The sequence below is a fragment of the Haemaphysalis longicornis genome, unplaced genomic scaffold (assembly GCF_048455015.1).
Source record: "Haemaphysalis longicornis isolate Haplotype H1 unplaced genomic scaffold, Haemaphysalis longicornis Haplotype H1 scaffold_3, whole genome shotgun sequence".
Lineage (NCBI taxonomy): Eukaryota > Metazoa > Arthropoda > Arachnida > Ixodida > Ixodidae > Haemaphysalis > Haemaphysalis longicornis.
In genome coordinates this window covers 119,224,244-119,251,997 of record NW_027526335.1, presented here as the reverse complement: position 1 = coordinate 119,251,997, position 27,754 = coordinate 119,224,244, and the positions used below count along the sequence as shown (strand labels likewise).

The following is a 27,754-nucleotide window of genomic DNA, read 5'->3' as shown; positions in this document are numbered from 1 at the left end:
AAATAGCTTGATGTTACACTTACATCTGGGGCCCTATTCTCGACTGCACAAATTGCCGGCAATTCAGGCAATTTTCCGGAAGTCTTTTCTGATTGGCTTTCAATTTTGGTCATGTGCTTCCGGTTGACAAAGCGGTTGTGTGTGCTGTCGTCATTTTGACGTTTCATGTCGTCTGCGGACACCAGTTCTAAAGTTTGACTTATTTCTCGTTACTAAAGGCGCATAATTCTTGGCCGGCAATGAAAAACCAGACTAAATGCAGTGGACATGACAACGTAAGCCTGTATTTGCTATTCAACAACAATACTGCTTGTAATACACACCCTCTCTGTGATTGGCTGAGAAGGCCTGATGTAATTTAAACACTTGGCGGGAACGATTACGTCATGCATTGGCAACTTCAGCCTGCGTAAAAGTGACGTAATGCTACGTAACAGCTTGAAAATGGCGTCTGTTTTTGTCGCAAAATACAAGCAAAAAAGGGCAAACTATTGCCCCGGCTTACGGCGCCGCGAAATGTGCGGCAATTTGCAGCAGGCGCAGTTTCGCATGCGCGCTGTTTAAAGCCTGTTTCGTACCGAAACAAATTATAGTTTCAACTACTTCCAAGTCAGCGACCGTGGAACATACAAATAACATGCAGTATTTTGCTTTTATGTTTGGCAATGAAATAAAAATTATTTGTTTGGCGTAACCAGTGCCACAACATAAGAGGGCAGTACAAGCCTCTCCATGACAAAGAGAACCCAATGCATGGAATTTGTCCATACTTGTCCTAGTAAGCTGTTGGGTCACATGATCGAACTCAAGAGAAAAATAACAATGAAAAGTGACTATTTAGTTCATTACAGCGCTGATTGCAGTCGAGCTTGACGAATGAGTCAATCGGCGACATCGGTGCGCTCCGCGGTTATCAGGCGTAGCGCTTCGCTGCTCTTATGTGTCATAGAAGCGATGGTCGCGGCCGTCTTTTTCTGTGATCACGCCATAAACTTGTAACATAGCAGCAGACGATGGCGTGGCGGCGGTGGCGGCAGGGGAGGTGATAACGCAACAAAGCTTGCATTGAAGCAGAGAGCCCAGCTATGTTAATAAAAGCGATTGAAAGAAATAAATAGATACGGTAAAAAAATTGTGTGATGTTCTTTAGCTCGACATCCGCCTTTCGCTCGCTTTTCGATCAACGTTACTCGATCGCCTTGTGGTGTTGGCGCCAAATTTGACCTCCAGAAATGTGTTTTTCTTGTCAGCCTCAGCTACCGTCTCAATTTTTATAGTACATGCCAAGTGTTTTTATAACTTTCTTGCACAATATTTGATACCTTGGTAGCGATCTTTATGAGTGACTCGTCAAATTACACTGCATGTCGTCATAGCTATAGGTGCAGCACGTCACTGATTGCTTACGTCGTGCTTACGCAAAAAAACAAGGGCGAAATGCCGGCAATTTGTGCAGTCGAGAATAGGGCCCCTGGTGTCAGGAAACTACTATCTTTAATAATCATGTTTTAATGGTGGCATAATGCCACATGTGACCTCTCGTGTCAAAATGTTTTATCGTTAATCTTGGCTCGAACGTTGTTTTCCTAAACTCTTGCACTGCATTGTTGTAGGTTTGTGATAATACAACCGTGTATAGCTTGTTTTTAGGCCTTTCCCTACAATTTAATAGCAAACTGCATTTTTCCAAACAGTTATGCGTAAACATAGTATGGCAAGCGCAATGAGTCATTCCGCCTTTGAATTACCTTGGTTTATCTTATAAGACAGCATATTTGATGCTCACTCTTGTATAATGTCTGTGTCAGTGCCGCGGTAGACGCACACGGCTATTTATTTGTGAAGCAGTTGCCCCTAATACCGTCTTTATTAACCATGTTTTTGAGTAAAGGTGAATATGTGAAAATGCCACTTGGAGCCTAGTGTTATCGTTAGGGTATTTATTCCTTGTGCGTTGGTCATTTTCTGTGAAATTTAAAATAGACAGCTATTCAAATCTGTAATGTATCATACTAACACCCAATAAAGTTGTATAGTATGTTGAAAAGCAGTGTATGAGTCATAATAGTTGGTTTCGTGCGTATTTTAATGCAAGTATATTGTTTCTTTCACATGCAGCTGAAACCCAGAACAGGATTCTGCGGGTGAAGCCAAAGACTGTGTGCCGCTCTAGGTGCCTCAGACCAACTTTTATATAGAACTGTGCTCCGATAGGCAACTGTTGGGAACTGTCAGGGACCACACTGCTGCGGTGGTTTCTGCTTTCCAATTGTTGGTATCACTGCGGGTCATATGTCAAGGCTGTGTTAAAATGGTGCTTGCGGTTTCCTGCTGATACCAATGCATCCGCCAGCCTGCATATGACCTCGGTGTATACCGACAGGAAAGCAGAAATATTGGAAAAGTGGAGTCCCATAGACAGCTTCCCAATGTCTATAGGAACACCGTTTTATATAAACAGCTGGCCTGAAGGTACCTGGAACGGCGCACCGGATAAATTCCATAATCATTTTACATGGATCAATGTTCCAGTAACTTAAACTACCCTTTTATTTGGAACAGTGATCCGCATACTTTTATTTGGAACACCGATCCACATAATTTAGTTGCGAAAATATGTGGTGCACTGTTCCACTTAATTTTCAGGATATGTGGAACACGGTTCCAAATATATAACTGGAACTTTTTTGCAAAAAAGTTCCAGTTACTAAGTGGATCTTACGTGGAACCAGATTAAGAGTGTAGACACAACGCACCTTCAGACAGGATGCTGATTTGAGAGGGACTGAGGGGCCGCCGCCTTCACTTATTACGATAATGATAATCATTATGCGCCAATTTGTGTATAGTGCAAAACGAAGGCCGCTCCCAGAGATTTCCCCGGAATCGAGTCCGAAACCTCCGCCCGTTTCGTTCATGGTTCATTTGTACACTCTTAATCTGGTTCCACGTAAGATCCACTTAGTAACTGGAACTTTTTTGCAAAAAAGTTCCAGTTATATAATTGGAACCGTGTTCCACATATTAAGTGGAACAGTGCACCACATATTTTTGCAACTAAATTATGTGGATCGGTGTTCCAAATAAAAGTATGCGGATCACTGTTCCAAATAAAAGGGTAGTTTAAGTTACTGGAACATTGATCCATGTAAAATGATTATGGAATTTATCCGGTGCGCCGTTCCAGGTACCTTCAGACCAGCTGTTTATATAAAACGGTGTTCCTATAGGCATTGGGAAGCTGTCTATGGGACTCCACTTCTCCAATATTTCTGCTTTCCTGTCGGTATACACCGAGGTCATATGCCAGGCTGGTGGATGCATTGGTATCAGCAGGAAACCGCAAGCACCATTTTAACACAGCCTTGATATATGACCCGCAGTGATACCAACAATTGGAAAGCAGAAACCACCGCAGCAGTGTGGTCCCTGACAGTTCCCAACAGTTGCCTATCGGAGCACAGTTCTATATAAAAGTTGGTCTGAGGCACCTAGAGCGGCACACCCTCTTTGGCTTCACCCGCAGAATCCTGTGCTGGGTTTCAGCTGCATATAAAAGAAACAATATACTTGCATTAAAATACGCACGAAACAAACTACTATGACTCACACACTGCTTTTCAACATACTATACAACTTTATTGGGTGTTAGTATTCATACATTCCAGATTTGAATAGCTGTCTATTTTAAATTGCACAGAAAATGACCAACGCACAAGGAATAAATACCATAACGATAACACTAGGCTCCAAGTGGCATTTTCACATATTCACTTTTACTCAAAAACATGGTTAATAAAGACGGTATTAGGGCCGACCGCTTCATAAATAAATAGACGTGTGCGTCTACCGCGGCACTGACACAGACATTATACAACAGTGAGCATCAAATATGCTGTCTTATCAGAAAAACCAAGGTAATTCAAAGGCGGCATTACTCATTGCGCTTGCCACACTGTGTTTACGCATAACTGTTTGGGAAAATGCAGTTTGCTATTAAATTGTAGGGAAAGGCCTAAAAACAAGCCATACACGGTTGTATTATCAGAAACCTACAACAGTGCATTGCAAGAGTTTAGGAAAACAACGCTCGAGCCAAGATTGACGATAAAACATTTTGACACGAGAGGTCACATGCGGCAGTATGCCACAATTAAAACATGATTATTAAAGATAGTAGTTTCCTGACACCAGACGTAAGTGTAATATCAAGCTATTTGTAGGCAAAATAGACTTTATGAGAGTCCTGAAAAGGCCTTTGACTTAAGGCACGTTACTTGACCAAACAATTTGTAGTTGTTTAAAATAATTCATCCCAGGAAATCTCACAAAAGCTAGCGTGAATCTTATATAATTTTGCAAACCAGGTAGCCGGAAGCATGTTACACGTAATAAAATTTAACAAGCAGACTAATTATATACGTCATCAATTCAAGCGGGAACAAGTCAGACATCCTTAAGAAGCAAACAAGCCAGCGTTGAATCATACAGGGGACCAGTTTTACAAAGCAGACTTGAAGCATTTTTTCCAGCCTCAACGTTTTACCTTAGGTAAAATTTACAGTTGCGTGCTATAAAAACCCTCCTGTCTTGCTGTCAGTGTAATTGTGACCAAATCCCTGCATCTGCCAAGCAAGAAATGCAACTTTGTTCAAAGGAGAGGACTTGTTCAAGCCAAATAAGCACATTTTAAATTCTTCTACGGCATGGGTGTCAGCTCACTTACAGTACTAAAATTTATCAGTGAAGGCACAAGCCATCTGCGTAAATAAGCACAGGCACTTTTGCATCAGCAGCAGCACTGCCACGAAAAAAAATCTCATGAGCTACACTTGAATAATAGGACGTTACAATGCGGTGCCATGAAGTACATTAACACCCACTATAGATTCAAAGACAGCCTGCGCATTGTGCCAATGATGAAAAATAAGGCACGACTTCAGTGTTCAGTTGACATGAAACTTGCATGTGCCCGTAACTTAAACCTCTTCATCTGATTTCACCCCCTTCATGCCTTTCATCTGACCTCCTTCATGCCTTTCAAGAGATACTTTAAGTTCCTCTACCAATAATTTAAAATCCCAAGTAGAGCTGAACACTCAAGTATTTCAACAAAGACTCCAACCTAAATGACACCAGGCCACTGTCAAATTTATCATGCTTTCCAAGAACTCCCTGCAAAAGTCCCAAGAACTCTTCAAAGGCACACAACCATAAGAACATGATGACACGATGAAAAAGATGACATATGCGGCGAAGGGGATGACCACATCCTGAAGTGACAATGCAGGCGGCGAATCCGTGATGTGTTTCTTGCGGGCAATATTGATGGCGCCAGTCCCTTCTCTCAGAATAACCGGGCCTCGAGAAGACTTACTGCTCACCTCATGTACCTTCAAGGAAACAAGAATATTTTGTTACATGGTTGCTTTAAATGAGTGGGTTGCTAAGGCCCTTTCATAACACAGTAATTGATTTAAAATCAGTGATTTCTTGCGTTTTTTCTGGGAATGCTGCTAAAGGTGAAAGTGCGCTAAACAATATCACCAAAGACAATCAATGAAATTGCCCTGATTCTGGAAAGTATCCCACCTTGCTGCCTCAGTATCCTGAATATAAGGTTTTCTATCCTTGAGAGGTTTCGTTTATTAATCAAATAATAATTACTATAATCACCTTTCGGCATTATATTTTACACACCTTCTCTCTGCAAAAAATGTTCTATGTAATGTATAATGTGCTCCCTAGAATGCTATAGTGAGGCTGGCTTAATATAACTTACAGCTAAACGATGTTTCTACCGCAAAGAAATAAATGGCCACTCATAGGAAATCATAAATATCGCACTGTGGCAGAAATTTTGGGGGGAATTAGTTCCACCTAAAATATTTCCCTCTCGATATGTATTACCTCCATGGTTCGTAGTGGTATGAGGCAGAAGTTGAGCTGACTAATGCTGAACTAGGCTGTTCCATAATTTTCTTATAAATCACAACTATAGCACATTTTCTTGCAGGCGACACTTTCTTTGCTCTAAACAATTCCCTTAAAAAATTACCCCTTATTTAACCACCTGTCAAAATCCAATGCAAGCATTACTCATGCTACGGCTGTATTTGGGAGTATTATTGGTGCTACGGGCGTATTAAAAGCGAGAAATTTAAATCGTCATTTGCCACCGTATTGTTGTAGCAGCAACCACGTTGGGCGTGTCCGTGGTGCTGGCAAATCACAGCAACAACTCTCAAGGTGTAAAAGCTAAATATTTACCAAAACTTAAATACAAAATAGTGTTTTTTTTTTTGGCCACTGTTGGAGCATCTGTTATAGGCGGAATGTGAACACAATGGCCAGTATTGGCGTTCACGATAACTTGTTAACAGTGAGATTTTATTAGTATGAACAACCCCAGAAATTGAGTCCCGCAAAAACAAAATGCCAGCTTACCCAACCAAAATTAAGACCCGGGTGTTTCTGCCAGGGACGTCTCAAAGTGCACTTCCAGGAAAGTTTCGCTAACGTGTTCCGAAAAGCTCCTACTGTCACCTTGAGCCACAGGCCAAGCTGTCACTGAAAAGAAGTTCAAGTTTCAAACCATTAGTTACAAAGAAACTACCTAAAACGCGCCATGAAAGACCCAAAAATGGCAGTGCGTAGTTACTTGTAGAATGCAATGATTTCATCCCATGCAAGAGCTTTAATGTGTTGCCTTCTGATGATACACTTCCAAGAAGGGGTCCAAATACAATTGAAATGGCCATATGCATTCCTTGTACAGCTGTTTTAGGTCTATCTTCGCCCTATTGCCTAGAAAATAAACAGTACAAAAATATCAGAGAATAAATTTATGCCTTGCTTTACCCAGGAAGCACGAGAAAATATTGAACAATGTCTGATTCGTTCCACGAAAGTCGAATGTCTTTGTTACAGCGGAAGCCCTGGTAATCTTTTCTTGCTAAACAATTTGAGATATAAAAATATTTGAACATACTTTAAGCTCACCTGTCCTTGGTCTATGCGAACTGGTGAATATCTGCACAATATGCACGACTCAAAAGGTACTCTTTTGTGGCTTATGAGCTCCACAGGGCATTCATAATCCGCCGCACTCTCCCCGACGACCCTTCAGCATGCCGAAGATGTCTTCAGCCAGTAATGCCACAGCCATGACTTCGCAGGAGCATGTAAAGAATGGAAATAGTTTGTTTTCATTTTTTTTTTGCAGAGAAACAAAAACATTTGTCACAACCTATCAGTGGAGGGCCAAATGTCTCCACAGTCAGCCACAGACTCTTTCTGAACAGGTCATAGAGTATGAATACAGAATGTAGCAATCTGCTTTTGCAGTATAATTTCTACGTTCAAAGGAGAACAAAAATGCATTAATGTTTGGTGCACCTCATGATTCAACAACTTTGCACCTGAGCGTTTCGAAAATTATTCCAACTCTCTAGCTGCCACTGACATTGATAGCATAAAATGGCAGGAATGAATTATTTTTAAACTTACTTTGTGACGTTAAAACTTCTAATAGTCCACACGTGAGCTTTATGGGTAATTATTCTGAGATCTCAGGTTACCACTGACATTGACAGCATAGAAACGGCTGCACACTTCCTCCGTGTTTCCACCTGACTTCCCCTCCACAAAAGGAACGTTTTGTTACTACGCTGCTGCTCAGACAACCACTTTCCCTTGCATTTCACTACACGTCAGGGAGCCAACTAAAGTTGACTAGTGTAAATAGACCATCGGAATTCATCGAAGGCATTGTAAGAAACGGGGAACAACTACACACAGAGCACAGATAAACGTAAGCAGTGCTGCCGCCAACGTCTTGAACGCACATCAACATTAGGCGGAATAGCGTGATTAGCACAGTAAATGTATGACTCTCAGAAGACAACACAACGCAATTAACACGGAAAATACCGATAAGGCTAAAGACAGACGCTCCGACAAACAATCCGTGCAGTGTGTGCGCGCGAGACAATAGCGTGCGACTAACCCGAGAAGATTCAGTGCCGCTGACAGGTACAGCAACCGTCAATATACAACTAAGCAACACCACACCATAAGGGGACATGCAGACTCGAGAAATGCGCGCACCAGCAACTTTCTAAATAGCACTAGCTAACGTATGCAGTCAGAAATGTCAAGCCGACTCCGACCCACAAACACACAATACGGCCGCAAACGTTTCTTGCATCGAACAGGCAGCGGAGCGGCACGTTTATCGGACGCAGTGATGAACAAGTCAATGAACAACAACCGTTACCAGAACATAAATAAGCAGCACTGACCTTTTTTGCGCCTCCTGGCAAAACTTCACTTCGTCGAACAGTAAATACAGCCCGAGGACATGAAGAAATCCGCAGTTTCACGCCACAACCAAACTGGTAACCGTTCCCGCCAGTCTGACCGACAGTTCATTTAGTACATCAGGCGCGTAAGGCGAGCAATCAAGAAAACCGGTATAGAAGGCCACTAGTGGCGCTGCATGCGGACAAACAAAAACTAGCTTGCGAATACGTTGAGACGTAGGGGTGCTGCTGTCGTTAAACGTGTTCACGCAGTCCCGTTTTTCCCTCATCGTCGTTGTACCCGTTGCCGTCCCACTATACCATGCATCAACGCAAGCGACGCTGCCTTGCGGCTGTCAACGCATGCGCACGGCATGCCGCACTGAAGTGGCGGTCGTTTCGTAATGGTTTCGGCCAACGTTTTCTTCCTCCGTGCCTTGGGCGATGCACGCCGTGGCCAGTGACCAGTCCGCGGAAGAGATCACAAGCTCGACACCCTTGATCGTTTATATTTGCTTCGGAAAATGGGAGTAGGCCTCTAAGCCACTGATCTCCACCAGATCTCCACCAAGTGTAGATCAGTGCTCTAAGCGGACGTGTACGCGGCTCTGAGGCTGGAACAAAGAGCTCAGACATTAGCCAATTTAGCACGTTAGTTGGACTAAAGTTGTTTCTCGCCGCGGGCCGTGAGCGCGTGCGGTATGTGTGCATAAACTTCGATGACAGCTTTATTTCGTTCTTTGCAGTGAAAACAAAACGACACTTCTTTATTGACTGCGTTCTCTTGACAACAAGTCTTTCCAATAACAATAATATATACTGCGACGCTCTTTGATATCCACGTTATAGAAAACTACTTCCGTATAGTGAATCCAGTGTGATTACTCGCTAATAAGCAAGTAATAATACACCTTCCCGTTTTCCAGCAGTTTGTCTTCATGAACACCAATAGTGCAGGAAAAGAGTAACGGGGGGACTGGGAGGAGGAGGCAGGTCATTCGGTGAACTTGAATTACTATGGCAAGTAACAACATTAGGGTAACACTGCGAATTTTCGCAATACTGCAATGCATAATTGGAAATAAGAATGACATTTCAGTATATATATATAGAATGTAAGGCAGATGCCGCGGGGTAGATTTAGTTCTCCGGGTTCTTTGTCGTTCTCCTCCTGCAAAGAGGCTTTCGTTTTTGCTTGTAAAAATTAATAGCCGGGACGAGACAAAATACAAAAACGAACTTCTTAGCATATAACTGCATGCGTAGCATGATGTGTGTGGTGTAAAATGTGACGCAGTCGGTTACCATGCCCCATCACAACATAAGTAACGTGGACTAAGTACCATTGAGCGCGTACTACACCCCAGCGAGATGATGACTGAGTGTTGAACAAAAACTGCCGTTTCTGCGAAACTTTGTAAACCAAATGCATAAAATTTAATTGCCTCAATAAGTATTTCGTAATGAATATGTTCACAAAAGCACCACGAATTCTTCAGCGCTATAGCAGCTATGGCTTTGCCCGAACGGCAGACGGGGAAAGGGAAGACGTTTAGTCCTTTTCAAATTGAAGTCACTGGTGATTTTGTATACTTGACGCCTCAAATTAGAAAAATACGATGTTCACAAAAGCGGTTTGGGTGCCGCAGAACACCTGGAAATGGGTTCCTGCAATTTCTTCTTTTGCCCAAGATATCCTCCTCTCGACATTTTTAATGCTTTGTACGGCGTTGAAAAAAAAGTGGGATTTCGTTTTCTGTCAAAGGACATCACTTAAACTACAGCTCAGCCGTATTATGAAAGTTGACTGCTGCAAGGCAGTTTCATAGATGTCGGCGAAGTTCATTAAACTTTATGCGCGGTGTGCGCGTGTATATTAAACGCGCACGTGCATCTTTGGTCAAGAAGCACCTAATATATATGCGGTTCATTGTTCCAGTTGATGCATGAAAGAGAGCATACTTCACTCCCATGCACGAGTTATGTGGAACAAGACACGAGCAAAAAATATACAAACGCACTCTCCCCAACCGTTTACTGGGACTTAAGTGGAACAGTAACCGGAACCACCGACATCGCATGACCCCATTTCTTCGGTTCCAGATAAAAACCACGAACATAAAGAAAACAAGCTGACGGTTCCAGATAAGATCCACCTATATGCTTCGTTCCAGTTATTCTTTCATTTGGATCCACATAAAATATATGGATCACCCTTTTTAACTGGAACTTATATGGAACCAGATTAAGAGTGTAGCCACTCTGTTCATCGGATGGTCGACCTGTTCTACATCCTTAGCATTCCGAATCCAGCTTGTGCCTACTTTTTTCGCCTAATTGGAACTAGAATGTCGCCCACAACACTCCGTTCTCTAATCCACGCGCCTGTTGTCTTGTCTCTAAGAGTGATTTCTACAATTTTTCTTTCCATGGCTCGCTGGGCCGCTATAAGTTTCTTTTCGAAATGCTCAGTGAGGCCCAAAGTTTCCGCCCTGTAGGCCACTACTTGGCGAAAGCATTGCTTGTAGACTGCTTTTTTAGTGACATAGGACACTTACTGCTCAGGATATCAGACGTTTTACCAAATGCAACCGATCCCTGTCATTAGATTGTCTTGTTGCAGACTATATAACCGTGCTTGTCACGGGCTGAATTTTAAGGTGATTTAGGTCTCAAACAATCTGTTCAAAATGCAAACAGAAACATTTATCTGCTGCTTTTGAAAAACGTCATTTACCGTAAAGAGGGCAAGAAAGGGGACAGGACGAAAGACAGAAGAGACTTCAAGCGGAAGCATAGACGATTCCGATGCGCCGGCAGCCGTGTTAGCCCTCACTACCACCGTAAGCTGATCAGACAGGATGGAGCTGGTGAGGGTCGCCTCCCATGTTTAAACTGTAGTGTAGAGTGGGGTAAGGTATTCTTGGGGCCCGCATTTATCTGGGCGGGCACATGGGGCCTGGAAAAGAAAGCGTGTATGTTTGGCCACATTTACTGCAGTTATCCTTGTATACAGTGTTGTTCATCATGAGGGTTAGCGTGACCTGTGTATGACGGTGTTGAGTTCCATCTTTCTAAGATAAAACGCTTCTATATTTTTCAACTCCTGATGAAGAGGGAATTTGGCGCGTGTTTAGGGGCAATCACATGAAGTCGTTTACCACAAGAGGTCGCCTTCATATCTGTGGTTAGAGGCGGAATGGAAAGTGGGTGCACGTGCCCCCTCGTCGGCCATCTTGTTGCTCTCCAGCCCGTCATGTGCCTGAGCATTACGTGATATATTTGGCCGTATCCTCAGTCTGCCCTCCCCTTAATGTGTTTCCTCGGCTTCTGATGGAGGCGAAAAGCAAAAACGCCCGTGCGTACGAGATTTCGGCGCACGTTAAAGATCCCCAGGTGGTCAAAATTAATCCGGAGCCCTCCACTACGGCGCGCCTCATCGCCTGCGTTGCGTCGGCGCGTTAAACCCTACAATCAATCAATCAATCAATGTTTCCTCGGCTCGGCTGAGTGGAAGATACCGCAATTACGAGGGTGGAGGATATTACATGCTAAATTCGCTTTAAACGATTTCGTCGACTGAAGGCTCGGGTGGAGGAGGGTCTCAGAATTCAGGGGCAAGGGTTTTCTGCCGACCTCGATGAAGGAGGCCCCGCAGTCGTTCGGGAATTCTATTTACTTCGAGAAAGCCTCCCGCCGTTTGTGAGTAGGCGATGAGGTTACGACATCTATTATGCATTTTTAATTCCGCCTATCTCTGCTTCTCCTGGCCGCATATGGGCTAGCGTTAAACACCGAGAGTCGAGCCACGGTAGTAGGTCGCTGTGCTCGTCTTTTGACGTGCATACTACTGTGTAGAATGTCTCTTCACGCTGTCGGGGTTTCCGTCTCAAGAACTGAACGCGATCCCGCCGACGATACGTGTGAATGGTCGGGTTCATATAGTGAACCTGGAATGATCGGACCGGAGGACGGGTCAGGTAACCGAGCAGGGGGAGGGGGAGGGGGCGGCGGGGGGGTAGATTATTGCGGGGAGGACATCGTTCGCCTAATTGGCATTTTCGATATTGCGTGGACGTCCGGCGGACATCCAAAATTCGTATTTCGTTATCCCCTCGGTGCCTCTGGTACATTTTAGTCCGAAAATGTCCGAGTTTGAACACCCACCGGATGTCTGACAGTCCAGCTCGGACGTGCTTCGGACATTCATAGCATAAGCAATTCGTTTTCACCGGATATCCGCCGGCTTTCTTTGGATGTCCGACGGACGTCCAAATTTCCGCCAACGATGTCTGACAACGGATGTTCGGTGGACATCTGCCGTCCAATGGGTAAACACAAATCCCTGCACATTAAATTTGATCACAACGAGGGCCCCCAAAAGTTTTTACAGCGTAGTTTATCACGCATCTGTTGTACTCAGCCTCAAGCTATGTTTTGTATGGTTATTTCGCGTATTAATCACATAAAACCTCAGGTCGGGCGGATTCTTCAGGCGTTGACGTTCCGAAATACTTCGTCAGCTTTTGGATAGCATGAAATCATTATTTGCTTGTAAATAGCATAGCATAGCAAAACTTTATTACAGAAGGTGGACGCGTCGGTCAGCTTGTAAATAAAACAATGAATTTTGGCGAATCCACAGAAAACCCAAGAAAAATACACGTAAGACGTGCTCCCATAAAGGTTATAAAAGGTATGAACGCCGGGGAGAATTTTCGTGCTCAAACGGTATTGTTTTCCCTTGAATTTTGCTCTGAACGTGTTGATCGTAATAAAAAAGCTACGATTTATTTCTAACAGAGGTCTCACGCCCACCCGTTAGTAGTATATAGAGAGAAAGAAATAAGCGAACATGAATTTATTCTCTAATTTGTTCCCCTATTAAATGATCTGTTTACCCCTCTACCTCCCCCTCCGCAGCCAATCTGATTGTTTCGGTAAACTCCTCGTAATAGTTTTTTTTTCAGGCCATGCTTTTTTACAACGGGCGTGCTGGACTACGCATTGAAGCCTGTAGAGTCTCTAGGCGGAGGGTGCAACATAAATGGAAAGCTATCCATTTTACCCTATCTGTAAGGATGGATAGGGGGATATTAACTGTCTTACAGGGCTTCTGATGACAGGAGCGAGGATACATAAACGGCAGATAACACGTTCAGCCTGATACTCGCTTGCATGGGTTTGCTTTTGTTATAATTAGTCATTGGAATTCGAAATCTGAATTGAATTTCCAGCGCTCGAAACTTCGTATTTGATCGTCCGTTCCACTTGTTAACGTTAGCGTTTCCGCTATACCGAAAGAAATGTTAATTTTATAGTGTGATTTGTACAGAGCATCACTCGGGGATCAGAGGTAGATTATGTTACACCCATATGGTCTAGTTATGCAGTTCAGAGTGTACTCTCATGAATGGAGTACCCCGCGTGAAAACATCGCTCAAGTCTAATATTTTTTCAAGCAAAATCTCCCCTGTTGTGAGCTTGAAAAATAAAAAGTGCATTGTCTTTTAAACTAAAACATTTAACTCTTGAAAGGTGTGCCCTCAGACAGTTTGTACAAGCATTTATCTACTAAGCGTCACGCCATACGGCCTTTATTTGACTTCCCATACGCCAGTTGAATCCAAAAATTTCATTTTAATTCACCTTTAATGTGGGGCAGATCTATAGTATAATCTCGTAAGTCGTTTTATACCTAAAAGGGGACTAATATTCTTCATCCATGCTGAAAAGAGAGGAGCGCGCCCTGGACAGGAAATGTGCTAGTGTGCGGTACGACCCAGTGTTCCACATAATTAGCTGAAGGAGGCGCTGTCTGTCTCGAGCTCTGTGTCCGGTTCCTATAAAGGCTGGCCGCGCAGCTTCACTTCTAGAGTCCGAGCAATAACTCTATAGAAAAATTAAAGCCGTTCCACTCAACTTTAGAGCTCACGGAAGTGCAGAGAAAGTGATTCGCCATAATGGGCTTTACCGCCATTATCTGCTCACTGCTACCACCCAAAGCAATTCAAATTTCCCGCCTCCGTAGCGCTCGCGCGCCACCTGCGTGAAGCAGCGCCAGCGGGACTTCTATACTTATTGGGCTTTTCGTGATTTTTATTGTTTTTGTCCTCCCGCACGTGCCGGCGTTGCACTACTACTTGTTTTGCTTACTATCGCGAAAACCGACCCAACTAGCTTTCCTAAATAATGAACGCGGGGCTGCCGATTAATTGGATATATTTTGAGTCAAATATACCTGCCGTTTTTTTTTTCGCTAAACAACGGGGAGATTTTCAGGGGAAAATTAGTGGAAACACGCTACACAAGAGGAGCTGAGAGACAAGGACAGCCAGTGGACTTATAACAAAATTTTGTTGAAGGAACTCTATAAATACTTGTTCACCAAAACGACACAGGCGCAGATCAGTTACCCCTCACCCCTTCAAAAACCTTAGATCGCCATAGATCTCTCTCTTACGCATTTGTCATCTAGGGCTGCACTAAGACACGCTATCCCCTTATCTGTTATTGCCACCGAAGCCTCACTGATGCATTTCTGTCCTCCTTTCTTGATCAGGAAGGCTTCTACCAGTTGACGCGCGGGAAGATTTATGACAAGCGCCAGCGTTTCACAAGTTTCGGACGGTTATGACTATTTAAACCGCTTGATTTTAGAAGCATCTGCGGGACGTCCTACGACTCAACGCCGGGCTCTACTTGAGTCCGTTATCTCGCGGCACCGCCTGATTCCGGCAGTTGTTGGACATCGAGCGTTACACCGAGCTACGACGACAAGGCGAGCCCTAAAGTGCTATGCACTTAAAAGCACAGGGCTGGCCGGAATGTTACCTTCCGCTTCACGGCCGTTTGCGCGATCCGCAGGCAGGTGCAGCGTGGCCTTATAAAGACATATATTTATAATTAATCAACAACGTCTTCCGATGAGCTACCAGCCATGTCCCAGTTAATTTGGTGGTACGTATTGTACAGGCGGGGACTTAATATTGTACAGGCGGGGGCAAAAGCAACCGATGCGCACCCTGGAGGCGCGGCGCCTGTTGTCGAGACCGGTGCGGCGTGCATGCGCGTCCTGCTATACTCGCAGGCACGCAGATTTTCTTGCTTTCTGCCGCGCTGCTGAGATCGTCACTGACGCACCGCAGAGCGGCGCCTTTGTAGCATTCCTTTCATTCCGATGGCACATTTGGGGCCTAGTGTGAGGCTTTTGCCTGCTTTCGCGCAAGTGCTCCTCGCGTCTTGATAAGCACTTGCGCGGAATGTTTTGTTTGTTTGTTTTGTGCTTTATCCTTTATAGACGATGAGACTACCGGCTTGCGAACGGCGTCACCAATTGAAGCGTGTACGAAACACCATAACGGGGTGCCCAGCTACGGACAGCGAAATGCCAGCGATATTCATTGAATCGCGAACCTTTGTTCATCTTGTTTATTTTGTAAACTATTTGGCCACTGGACTTATCTTTCAGCTGGCTATCCGCTGCCGATAAAGTAGACGATTTTCAACTTCCATAAAAGAAATCACCTCGTTTTTTTTTAATGTGTACTTCCCTACTTAAAAATGATAGCAAGACATACCCATGTATATTGTCTGTTCGTTCTGCGCGCCGGCATTCGTAAAAGTGGCACCTCGGGTTCCCATGGAAAAAGCCGTAACATTATTCGCTACTTTTCGCCGTAATTATAATCGTTACGTAGGGCCTTCCGAAGTTTTTTGTCACTAAGGAACGGGTGTTCAACCACTGCAAAACAGTCAGGCTGTCTTCTTTTGTTGATGACCATGTCCTTCCGCTCCACCGGGCATCTGCAAGCCGGCCCTTTTCTGTGGAGGCGAAAACAAAACGCTCAAGTGTGTTCGAGATTTCGGCGCATGTTAACCATCCTCAGGTGGTCAAAAGTAATCTGGAGCTTTCCACTACGGCGCGCCTCATCGCCTGTGTAGCATCCACGCGTTAAAACTTCATAATCAAAGAATGCCCGCCGGCTTTCTTTATGCACGTAGGGCATGAATTGCTTGGTTAACTGCATCTCTTGGCCTATTAGTAAGCCGGCAAATGTCCCTTTAAGGAATGCATTTAAAAACGTGCGAATAAGCTTACGGCGTTCTTCAATGGGAATTCCAGGGACCATTTTTACGAATGCCGACGGGCAGAGCGAACAGACAAATTATATGGATATAGTGCGTACGTTTCTATCATTCTTAGGTGAGGAAATAGACATTAAAAAAAACTGAAATAATTTTTTTTATAAAACTTGCAAATCATCTATTTATCGGCCACGGAAAGCGAGTTTGAAAGATAAGTTGAGGGTCCAAATAGTTTACGAAATAAACAAGATGATTAAAGGTTCGCGATTCATATCGCTGGCATTTTGTTGTCCCTAGCTCGACACCCTATAATGGGCGTCGTACACGCATTATTCGGTGACGCCGTCCGCAAGCCGCTGGTATCATCATTTTTAACCGATGAAGCACAAAACAAATAAATAAAATATTCCGAGCAAGTGTTTATTAGGACGCGAGGAGCTCTTGCGCAAAGCCGGCGCAATCGTCAAATTGGGCCCCGAATATGCCATCGGGACCAAAGGAATGCTACAAAGGCGTCGCTCTGCGGTGCTTCTGTGACCATCGCAGCACCGCTGCAGGAAGTGAGAAAATCAGCGTGCCGGAGAGTAAAATAGGACGCGCATGCGCGCCGCGCCGGTCTCGACAACAGGCGCCAGGCCTCCAGAGTGCGCCTCGGTGGTTTTTGCCACGCGTTCGCGTGGTCTGCAATATTAAGTCCCCGCCTGTACGTTCAAAGTAAATTTGGACTGAATGCAGTTGCCCTTTAACCACTATCAAGCGCAAACAAATGGCCTCACTGAGTGCACCAATCGGACACTTACAAACATGATTGGTATGTACGCCATTCCAGCCACAAAACTTGGACGACATCTTGCCCCTAATTACGTATGCATTTAACATCGCCCGGCACGACAGCACAGGATACGGCTCTTTTAACATTTATGCGCGTTCCTCGTCGACCCCTGTGGAAAAACGCGTCAGCATAGCGACGTTATTTCCATATTTACAAACATTGAAGACTGTACGCAACATCACCATCATCATGGCTTTTCTGATGGAGACGAAAATCGAAAGCACCCTTCTGTTCGAGATTTCGGCGCACGTGAAAGATCCCCAGGTGGTGAAATTCCAAAGCAAGCCCTCCACTAAGGAGCGCCTCCTCGCCTGTGTAGCGTAGGCCCGTTAAACCGCATAATAAATCGATCATCAAAATCACCATCATCACATGTACTGGGAAAACCAAAGGGTGCCTGCCCCGTCTGCTGAGGAGGCTGAGGCTGCCGGCTGAGATCGGCGACCGAATAAAGGTCTTCTCTGGAAACCCCGTCTCTCAAGTGGCGGGGGCCTCGCGTACCGAAGACTCTTTGCCTCACTGAAGAATCCCGTCGACTCGGTCGGCTGTGTATGCTGGCCTCACAAAACCAGTTGAAGCCGTGTTAACCGAGTCGCCATCGAGAAATCCCATACTAAACAGAAGATTCTGTGTTACTTTGGACCCTCCTCGGCCAGTATTCTTGGTAAGAGAGCATACACAGTGCCATTTAGGGTCCTAGGTAGACTACACCTATCATCTTCCGTTCCATTGCACGCTGAGTCGTCCTCAATTCAAGTTGAACCCTCTTAGCGAGCCTCCAAGCAATGGAATGTAAGATGACAGATGTAACTTTAAGGGGCAAGAAGAGAGCGGAGTGGGTCAGAAAACAAACTCGTGTTAAGGACATATTAGTAGAAATTAAGAAGAAAAATAAATGGACGTGGGCAGGGCATGTAATGAGAAGGCAAGATAACCGTTGGTCATTAAGGGTAACAGAGTGAATCCCTATGAGGCAAGCGTGGCAGGGGGCGGCAGAAAGTTAGATGGGCAGATGAGATCAATAAGTTTGCGGGGATAAATTGGTCGCAGTTAACGCAGGTTCGGGATAATTGGAGAATAATGGGAGAGGCCGTTGCCCTGCAGTGGACGTGTGTATGATGATGATAATGATGATGATGATGTAGACTACATCACCTCGCGGCACCTTGCAAATGGAAAACGGAGGAGAAGACTCAAACTGTTCTCGTCGCCCGCCTTAAACCTTTCCACTTTCGCGACGTGCGCTGACGGAGGGCTACGTCTCCACTGGTGGATATGTTAAGCTGCCTACTCAGGGCGCCAAGGTCAGGTCTCCTCGTGAACCGAAGAACGGATTGATCTCGGCATGCTTGAGATAGCTGCGTGAAATAAAGGAAGAAGAGGTTGCTTGTTCGCGGCTGCCTTAGGCCGTACACTCATAATTTTTGATCTCGCCGTCTACAGTGCTAGCCGCTAGATAAAGATGGCGGGCTGCTCTATAAAACATGTCAGCGCCTGTACTGACTGCCTTCCCGCTCACTGCCTCTCCTTCACTGCCATATCTTCTTGCTTTATTCCTGCACGTACTTTTTCATAGCTGTCCTTCCTTCTATCCTTTCCTTATTCAGTAGTGCTGATTTTATAGTTGGTGTGTCCTCTCTGATGCCATACCTCATTTTCTTGCAGTCTACTTATGATCTTATTTATTCCCGTTCATATACACTTTTTTCCTAAACGAGTACTTCAAGTGCATGTGCTATATTTCTTTTACTCCCGAGCCAAGTTTTTTCTTCTCTCAGTTAGAGCCCATTTCCTGGCCAATCCCCCTGAGTAGGTGTGCATTCTCTTGGCCTCAACCAACCATACTCGGCGACCGCTTCTTTACCTGACTATATACGCACGTAAGAACATTATATAAAGGGGTGAAAATGGAGATACAGATAGAGAGGTTGACCCACATACGCACCGGATAGAGGAGCAGGGGAAGAGTCGAAGCTTGAGCAGGTTGGTACATAACTTTTCACAGTAGAGGGCAGCGCAATGAACGGGACGAAGCGAAGACGAGACAAACACAATCAGGGGAACGCTATCGCCGTTTGTTGGCGTGTCGGCTAGTCTCGGTTGGTCAAGGGTGGGGGGGAGCACGGGATTGGGGACTGATCATTATTACGGCTGACCGCGGCTAGGGAAAGACAACGGGATCCATGCGACTTGACGGAATCGATCGTTTGCGGAGCCGCAACGCAGTGAAGCTCCAGAAACGATGGGAATGATGGTTGCGCTTCGGCACACGCCGTCAAAGATGTTACTTTGCGCAAGGACACACGACATGCACCATGGAAGATGCGAACGATGTATATACACAATCTACAAGTTGGCCCTCTATAGCCCCACAGGCTACGCCCGCGCACTCTGTCTTACGCCGGAGCAAGAATACATAAGAGGGCATACGGCCCATTGCGGCAAGCGTGGCCAAGCGGCCAGATAATGTCGCGGTGATAACCAAGGCAGACTCTAAGGCTTCCTAGCTGCGACGGCGAAGGAGAGGGTAGCGGCACCTGAAGGACAAAATTATAGCAGCCGAAATTCACTCCATCGCTGCGCAATAAAATGCCGATCACGGCGGACCCGCAGTTTCTTCAACCGCGGCAGATCCCGATAGCTTAACGCATGACCAGCGCTTGTGACATACAAAGGCTTGACGTTGGGCTAGTTGGGTACACATTATTCACACTAAAAACAGTTCAGAGACGAGGACAAAAGAAGTGACAAACTAGGGTGCTAGCGCCCTAGTTTGTCACTTCTTTCGTCCTCGTCTCTGAGCTTGTGACATTATTTGGCCGCGCTAGGCAGCCTCGTTTCACCTCCTATCTTATTCTTTCTCCGTTGTCTCAAGATGCTGGGACCATACCACTAAACTTCCGCCTCCTTTCATCGGCAAACAGATGCTTACGTTCTCTCTCGTTACTTTTAATTTGCACTTAGCTCAATCAAACTGCGTGTTCTCAAATCACTAATCAGTTTCAAATTAAAGTACGCGTCATTGGTGTGGGATCCACGAATTAACGATTTGTCGAATTAATAAGTTTACCAGAAAATGTCGGGCAATCTAGACGGGGCATTCAAATATCTACATTTTGGCTTCCCAGTTGGCCATAAAAAGGGAATAATGGTGCAACGTCACGCTGACGCTAGGGAGAGGTCAACAGAAGTGCAGAGGCTGCGGCTGACCCGTCGACCCGTACGTTGAGGCTGTACTGGGCGCGTTGAGTTCACCTAATTTTGCGTTTGGAGAAGTGCTGGGTGCCCACCCAAACGCGCTCTTACACCTTCTTAATTTGGCCACTCAGTAATGGTGGTATGTCGGATAATACACCTTCTGGTCGTGTGCCGAGTCGTTTGCACCACTTACTGCACTGTGCGACACATGCTGGTCCTACGGTTCTAGAAGACACCAAGGAGGATGTCGCGCAGAGCGCGGTGAGGAGGAGAAGGAATAAACGTCCCTATGAAGAAGTTCACCTTGGGGAAGAGTCCTTATTCCAGGACCCCTTGAGACCGTCCAGCTTCTTGGGCTCTCTTCACCAGCCAAAGCTGGTCATCAGGGTCCGAGCTGGACAGTGCTCTCTCCCAGTGCTCAGGGGAGGGGAAGGGCAGGGGGGGGGGCAGGTTAGGGTTTTTATCGCAGCCCCACACATAAAGTGGTAAAGCGTGCCCAGAGCCTCACAGAAGCGGCATTGCGAGGAGTACAGGGCGGGGGCCAGAATGTGGGCGCTTGTTGGGTGGGGAAAGGTATTGGTTTGGATACCTCGAAGGTGGCGTTCTTGTTCTTTTTTGAGGTTTTTGTGTGGAGCTAGCACATCAGGATGGCTACTTTCCGCTGTCTCACCCTTCGAATGATGCTCCTCGCCGTTTTCTTTCTGCCGACGCGCGTCTGTGCTACAGCGGCGGCGTCCGCCGCTCTAGCCCAGCTGTGACAGACGCTTCTGAGTTCGGGGCACCGCCCCTGCGAATTGTATGTAACGGGAGACAGAATCTCAAGTTTCACTCTTTGTAGAACTACGTGTGTGAATTCAAGTGACGTCCTACGGGCAATTGTTGTGGGTGTCGTTTCCCACCTCCGCAGCGTGGGTTGTACCCAATGTTTCAATAATTGCTATTTATCAGAACCAGTTGCTCCTTTCGCCTTTTGTAATACCTGCTAAAACACAATCGAATTGGTATTCACTAATTTAGAAAACGGAGTCCCATTCGTGGCAAGCAGTGCTGAAACGGTAGCGTTTATCTATCGGCCAGATGTCTGTATGTGGTCTCTACATTTGTTTCTCGCGCCCTGGAAACCATTCCTTACCATATCTTGCCGTTCGACCTATTAATTTCGTCGGGACCGGGTTATACCGAGGAGTGCTGTCGAGCAAGTTAATCAAGCCGCGCGAATGGAGTGCACAATGGACGCGAAGCTGCGCCAAAGCAGGCCAAAAACAACTGTCGCTAAAGCAGGCGACAAAGCCAACAGAATGGATCCCACCGACGCGCACGCCGGGGTAAGCAGGCTCCGGCGCGCGGGGAACTCTGGGTAATAGCGTCCATTCACCGCGTCATCTACACTGTGCTCCGTGATTGAAACGCACCCTTCGCCTCCCTACCCGGGTGTGAAGTTTCTTGTGGCACACGCCACGACGAAACCGTTGGCAGGTAGAGGTACAAAGCTCTGCCTTAAATTACATGCGGTAAAAGCCTTAAAAAAGGAAACCTGGAAGCGGGCGTGCTGAAGTCCAAAACAAACAACTGTTGTGCACGCTTCATTCTGTTGCATCAACTTTTTTTTTTACGCACCCCTGGTGTCGGGGAATTTCTTTGCAAAACACACTGCAACTTCGGATGAGTTACTTCTCACAGTTGGCATCCGAGAGCTTTCCCTTTCCGGAGGTCAAATTGGCAGTTTTTTTTGTTTCTGCTGGACGCAAGACGATGGAATAGGATTAAGAAATCCCTTTCAAAACCGTCCTGTTACCTTGGTCGTCTTCAGGGAAGTTAATACTTTTAAAGACCTGCTCTTCTTAAGTGCAATGGGAGCAAGGAAAGGTGGAACGTGGAGATTTGGTAAAGAAGAAAATTTAAAAATAGAGGAAAGCGCGAACTGTACGTCGGCATTAAATGAGTGCTGGTGTTGGATATTTTTTATAAAAAAAGGAGCAAATCTAACGACATTTACTGTTGCAGAAATTGTGTGAAAAGTAACAAGGTTACAGTTACAAGTTCCTGCAACCTAAAAGTAACTGGTTACAATTAAACTTGCTGATAAAATCTTCGACTGCTCCGTCTAACGGCGACGATGGTTGAACACGAAGTTTGAACCATGTCGTTATGAATTATTTGGTTTGGCAGTCCCATGTTGATAGTATGTGTTACCCTGCAGGTACGCACAACTTTTCTAGAATACCCACAGTAACTCTAGGGTGTGCATTCCGTACGCCTAACGTTTGTGTTTTGGGGTGAACGGCGCAAATCGGCACCTGCTGCTTGGCGTTCGCTTCGACTACGTCGAAATAGAGCCATCGAAAGTATGCTGGCTTCATAACGCGAAGGACCAAGGCTCGATTCCGGCCACGGTACGCGTATTTTCTTCTTTTTCAGCCACGATCATTCATCACCGTCTTCAGGAAAGTTGGCTTTCCTGCATGGCATATTGGCGCACAACGGTATCAGTGAGGAGACTGAAGCTTCGCTTTAAAATGAAACACGTACCTGTAACGCGTAGCTAGTAACTAGTTATTGCGCACGACTGCCGACAACCAAACATCTTAGTTGCAATAAAGCATATTTATATTCCTGCTGATGCGGGATCAGGCAATTTTGTCATTGGGTTCTTCCTCGGGGCTACTGAAAGCCAGGAGCAAATAGGGAGAATTACTAACCGTGACATCCGAAAAAGTATGCATCGTTAGGTTGACGAAGCCATGTGTCGAGGGCTCATTAGCGACACGAACGGTTCGGTAAAAAAACTCCCACCTAATGAGCAGAGAGATTCATGCGGCTAATTGCCCATGAGGGCCGAGCAAAATTATAGGATTCTGGGATTGCAGTTTTAGAGTAGCGCACGAACAGGGAAGGCAAAGTTCTCTCGCTTTGGGGAAGTGCAGGCCCGTGTTCAGAAACGAAGGTATTTTGTTTTTATTCTACAGCGCATGGATCAAAAACCCGGAACTTACGTCGTTTAAATTTGATGTTGTGCGTTAGCAGTGACATTATACGTTCTCTATGCTTGAGTAATAAATGCGTTATTGATAAGGGAAGGTTTTATTAATGACAAACCATTATTTACTATGTCTGCAAAAATGCGGCATGCACAGCTCGCAATAATGGCCCACAGCATTCACAGAAAATGGCCCACTGCTCAAACATTAAAAAGATGTCAATGAGTGGTCGGAATGACGCGATATTTCAAAGGGAAGGTTTCTATGCCTCACACTATAGCAAAGCCAACTTCATTAGAATTAGTTTCACAAAGGTTGTATCAATCATACGCCACATAACATTACAATGCATACATTCCAATGCATACACAGGCATACCCATTCAATGCATACCTATCTTTGCTTACCTAACAGACCTCTCGTAATACGCAAAATATAATTTGGCTGTACACACAGTGAGCAGTGATTATGATGAAATACATTTTCTAAGCAGGGTTGGAAATTGGCTTTGGACTATGGTGGTGTGGGATAGTACGTTTTTGTTAAACTTTGGCTGGGTTGAATGGGATAGTGGCTTTGAACATTGAAAGTTTGCATTTTGGACTTTGGGAGAGCGTATTTTGAAGTTTGGCTTTGACTCAGATTTCATGCGAGAAAAACTCGCGTTTTAACCATCTCTCTCTTAAAGGAGCCCTGGAAAAGGTGTTACCTCTTCCAGCCGTGTACGAATTTCTGATGATGCACTAGCTATGTAAAACCGGAAGAAATGGCGCGTTTTAAGATTTGTTTTGCAATGGCACCATGAACGCTTCACCCCCAATATTTCCGTCCTGTGTTTATATGATCTTTGCGTGCCTAGTAAAAATAATTTCAGTCGATTCCAGAGCGTACTCTTTATGTACATTGCTTACACAGATGAAAAAAAAAATGCGCATCTTGCTAAACTTCAGACGTAACAAAATCCCCAAGGCCCGCCCGGTAACATCATTTGAGACGGGTCATTATATGCACTATACTTTATCTTTTAATTTAGAAAGCCTCACTCGATTAAATTTTGCTTGAGGCGAAAAAAGAATTTTTAAACGTCACAATAGCCGCACTTGCTTCCGCTACGAAACTTTGCACTCACTTGGGGCGCGGACGTGCCCCCGGCTTGTTTTGTGGCAGGCATCTGGCCACCTGGCTTTTTGCTAAATGAATATTGTTTTTGTCACTTGACATCACAAAATTACACCGTGAAGGGGATACTCCAGTCCACCTGTTTTTATTTTTGTGTCTTCGCGAAGTCACTTCTCCGTGTTGCAGTTCACAGATTTGAGAGCGCAGTGCTCGAAATACTGCAGAAACTAGATTTGCCTCAATTAGAGGAGATTCATTATTCCTTTGACGGAGCTTCTTCGCAACACAAGAACAAAAAGAATTTCGTGAATCTCTGCTACGACGAGGAGGATCATAAAATGCCGACAGAATGGTACTTCCTTGCCACATTACACGGCAAAAGTGCATGTGACGGCATCGGCGGGACACTTCAAAGTCTCGCAGCAAGAGCAATTCTCCAGAGACCTTCTCAACATCAGATTTAAACTGCAGCAGGGTTTGTAGTTCGGCAAGTCGGTGCATAATTTAACGAAACAGCGCGATGCACGGGACAAAGGGAAGAGAAGACGACACAAGCGCTGAATAACAACTCTTTATTCGAAAACAAAGAACAGAATATATAGGCGAAATGTTACCAAAGAGTGGCCGCACGCATGATCAGAGAACGAATTAGGTTATTTGCCTAATTAGGTTATTTGCCCAATTAGGTCATTTGCCTCAAAAGAAATATCATACTTGTCAACATAGCGTCTTCCATTGAATGTGACATTCCCTCTGTTTGCAAATAACCGAATTCGTTCTCTGATCATGCGCACGGCTACTCTTTGATAGCATTTCGCCTATATAGTCCGTTCTTTGTTTTCGAATAAACAGTTATTAGTCAGCACTTGTGTCGTCTTCTCTTAACTTTGTCCCGCGCATCGCACTGTTTCGTTAAATCAGATTTAAAACCGGAAAGACTTGTATGCCTGGACTGAAAACAACATCAAAATAGTCACAGTGATCTTGGTTACTGTGGGTTACAATTCTATCAGGGTTACAATTCCATCACTTAGGACCAGCTGCACTTTCAGCACTTCGTGTTACCATGGCATCCTACTTCAGATCCAGAGAACTTCCTATAAAAAAACAAAAATTAACAAGGCAGCCCCCTTTGAAGCGGACTTTCAACTGGTAAAACGTTGATCACCTGTGGATAGAAAAACAAAGTAAAAGAAACAATTGGCAAGATATTTTATATTTGACCTGTAAGGCATCGTGCGGTGAATTTCTGTGGACAAGGTGAAGTGCGGTGCGCAGGCAATAATGACTCTGTGATCCTCCTTCCTCCGCATCAGACAGAGTCAGGTTTATCTCGCTGATAACCGCTACCACAAAACTGTCGCTGTGTTATCTGTGTTAACTGTCGCTGCGACACGCGTCATGTTTGTTTAGCAGAGAGTCAGGTGTGCACATACCGGCCACCAAAAAACGAAAAAGAGGCCGGGGGCACGTACGCATTCCTGAGCTGGGTACGCAGTTCCATACTTGGAAATAAGTGCAGCTGATTGAGAACTTTAAAAATGTTTTCTCGCCTCAAACAAAGGTTACTGGAAATAAATTTTCTAAATTAAAAGCTAAAGTGCTGATGAGTATAATGAGCCGTCTAATGTTATTTTAATTCGTTGGCCTTGGCTCTTCTTTACATCTTTACATTTGACAAAAACGCATTTTGTCATCTTTGTAAGGAATTTGCTTAAAAGGTACATTTGTAATCGACTCAAATTATTTTTAGTAGACACTCAAAAATCATAACACACGATGAAAATATTACGGCTGAAGCTTTTAGGGTGCCTTTGTGAAAAAGTCCAGTAAACGCGCCATTTCTTGCCGTTTTACTTCGCTAATACAACACCAAATATCCTTTCACGGGTTCAATCATTGTCCCAAATCAAAGAACAATGCAAGCGGATTCTTCTAAACTAATATTTGTCGTTCCACATAGTCTCACTCTCTACTTAAAATTGATTATCTTCGACGAAATTTGGCGTGTTTGCACTTCAAGGAGCGCTCACACGAGGGAAAAGGTTTTACAACGAAAATACTCTGTGCACACCTCCTACACTTAACCGGCAAATAGCACTTTTTTTTTTCAATGAAATTGGCGATGTTCGATTTTGACGCTGGGTCGTTTCACGTGGAATGACCCTGAACGACGCAAATGAAAAGCCCTAAAGCGTATTTTCCATTGTCTCTTCGCATAACTCGGATGCCTGAAGAAGTTAGCGTTCTCTCCCGTGAGCAGGAAAGGCGGAAGATTAAGAATCGCACTGTAAGGAAGGTGATAAAACATGGTGTAATGAACAAGCGTAATGGTCTATAGGTCCAGCTTGACATGCTAACGACCATTGGTTGCAGAACATTAGTCTTTTTGTTATCGAGGAGTAAGGGAGGTAGGGCAAATAAAAGAACGCGATGACCAAAAACCGCCTCAAGAAGAATGGCAACGTGAGAAACAATTTTAGGCTCAAATATATTAACCTCACTAATGTTCCCAGCAGCTGTTTTTGGTAATGTTTGACAATGTCCCTTAAACACAAAGCCCGTGATATAAAATAGAAAATTAAAACAGCAGCGTCTATATTACGACCGGTCACCTTCACTGCAAAGAGGCAGTCCTAAGCTCTTTTGCGAGCAGTAATAGAGGAGACAGTGACTGCGGGCGTATAGCGGAAATTTGTTGTAGTTTCTACGTTGCAAACGTGGAACTAGTCGGTGGTGGCTTGCGTGGGGGAAATTAATGGCGCCTTGTTGATGGCCCGTAAACGTAGATACCGAGGCGCGGGAGATAAGAACAGACGCGTTACCATTGCTGAGTGTTAGGTTGCTCTAGCTATTGTGTGTTGTCTAACTAGTGCCTCACGCGCCTTGCTGTTTTTTTTATCTTAGCGTCTTTACTGTTCTAGAGTTCCAGACTAGGTCCCGTTCTGTGCAAGCCAATTTGCAGCCACCAAAAATATGGCCCCCAGTAACCAACGGGAGAAAAAAAAACGACCTCTGTATCAGGCAGGGATAAAAACAGGCGCAGTAAGGAGCCCGCCACAAAACGAACCAAACGATTGCTTGTTAATAAGAAAGAAGAGGGCAAACTAGAATGAGCTTACTTTAGTAAAAAGTCCTAAGCACGTGCAACACGGTTGCGTAAATCCCCTGTATTTTGCCTCACTGGGACACTACAAAAACATGTGAAATTTTTGTATATCAGACACGTTAATAAT

General features: G+C 44.9%; 1 long non-coding RNA gene across 1 annotated transcript; it reads right to left on the bottom strand.

Moving 5' to 3' along the window:
* Positions 1–4,312: 4,312 nt before the first annotated feature.
* Positions 4,313–7,149, bottom strand: LOC144173400 (uncharacterized). The gene is made up of 4 exons (XR_013323252.1): positions 7,003–7,149; positions 6,662–6,807; positions 6,448–6,570; positions 4,313–5,393 (listed from the first exon to the last, which is right to left on the bottom strand). It is a non-coding gene; the product is annotated as an uncharacterized LOC144173400 (long non-coding RNA).
* Positions 7,150–27,754: the final 20,605 nt, after the last annotated feature.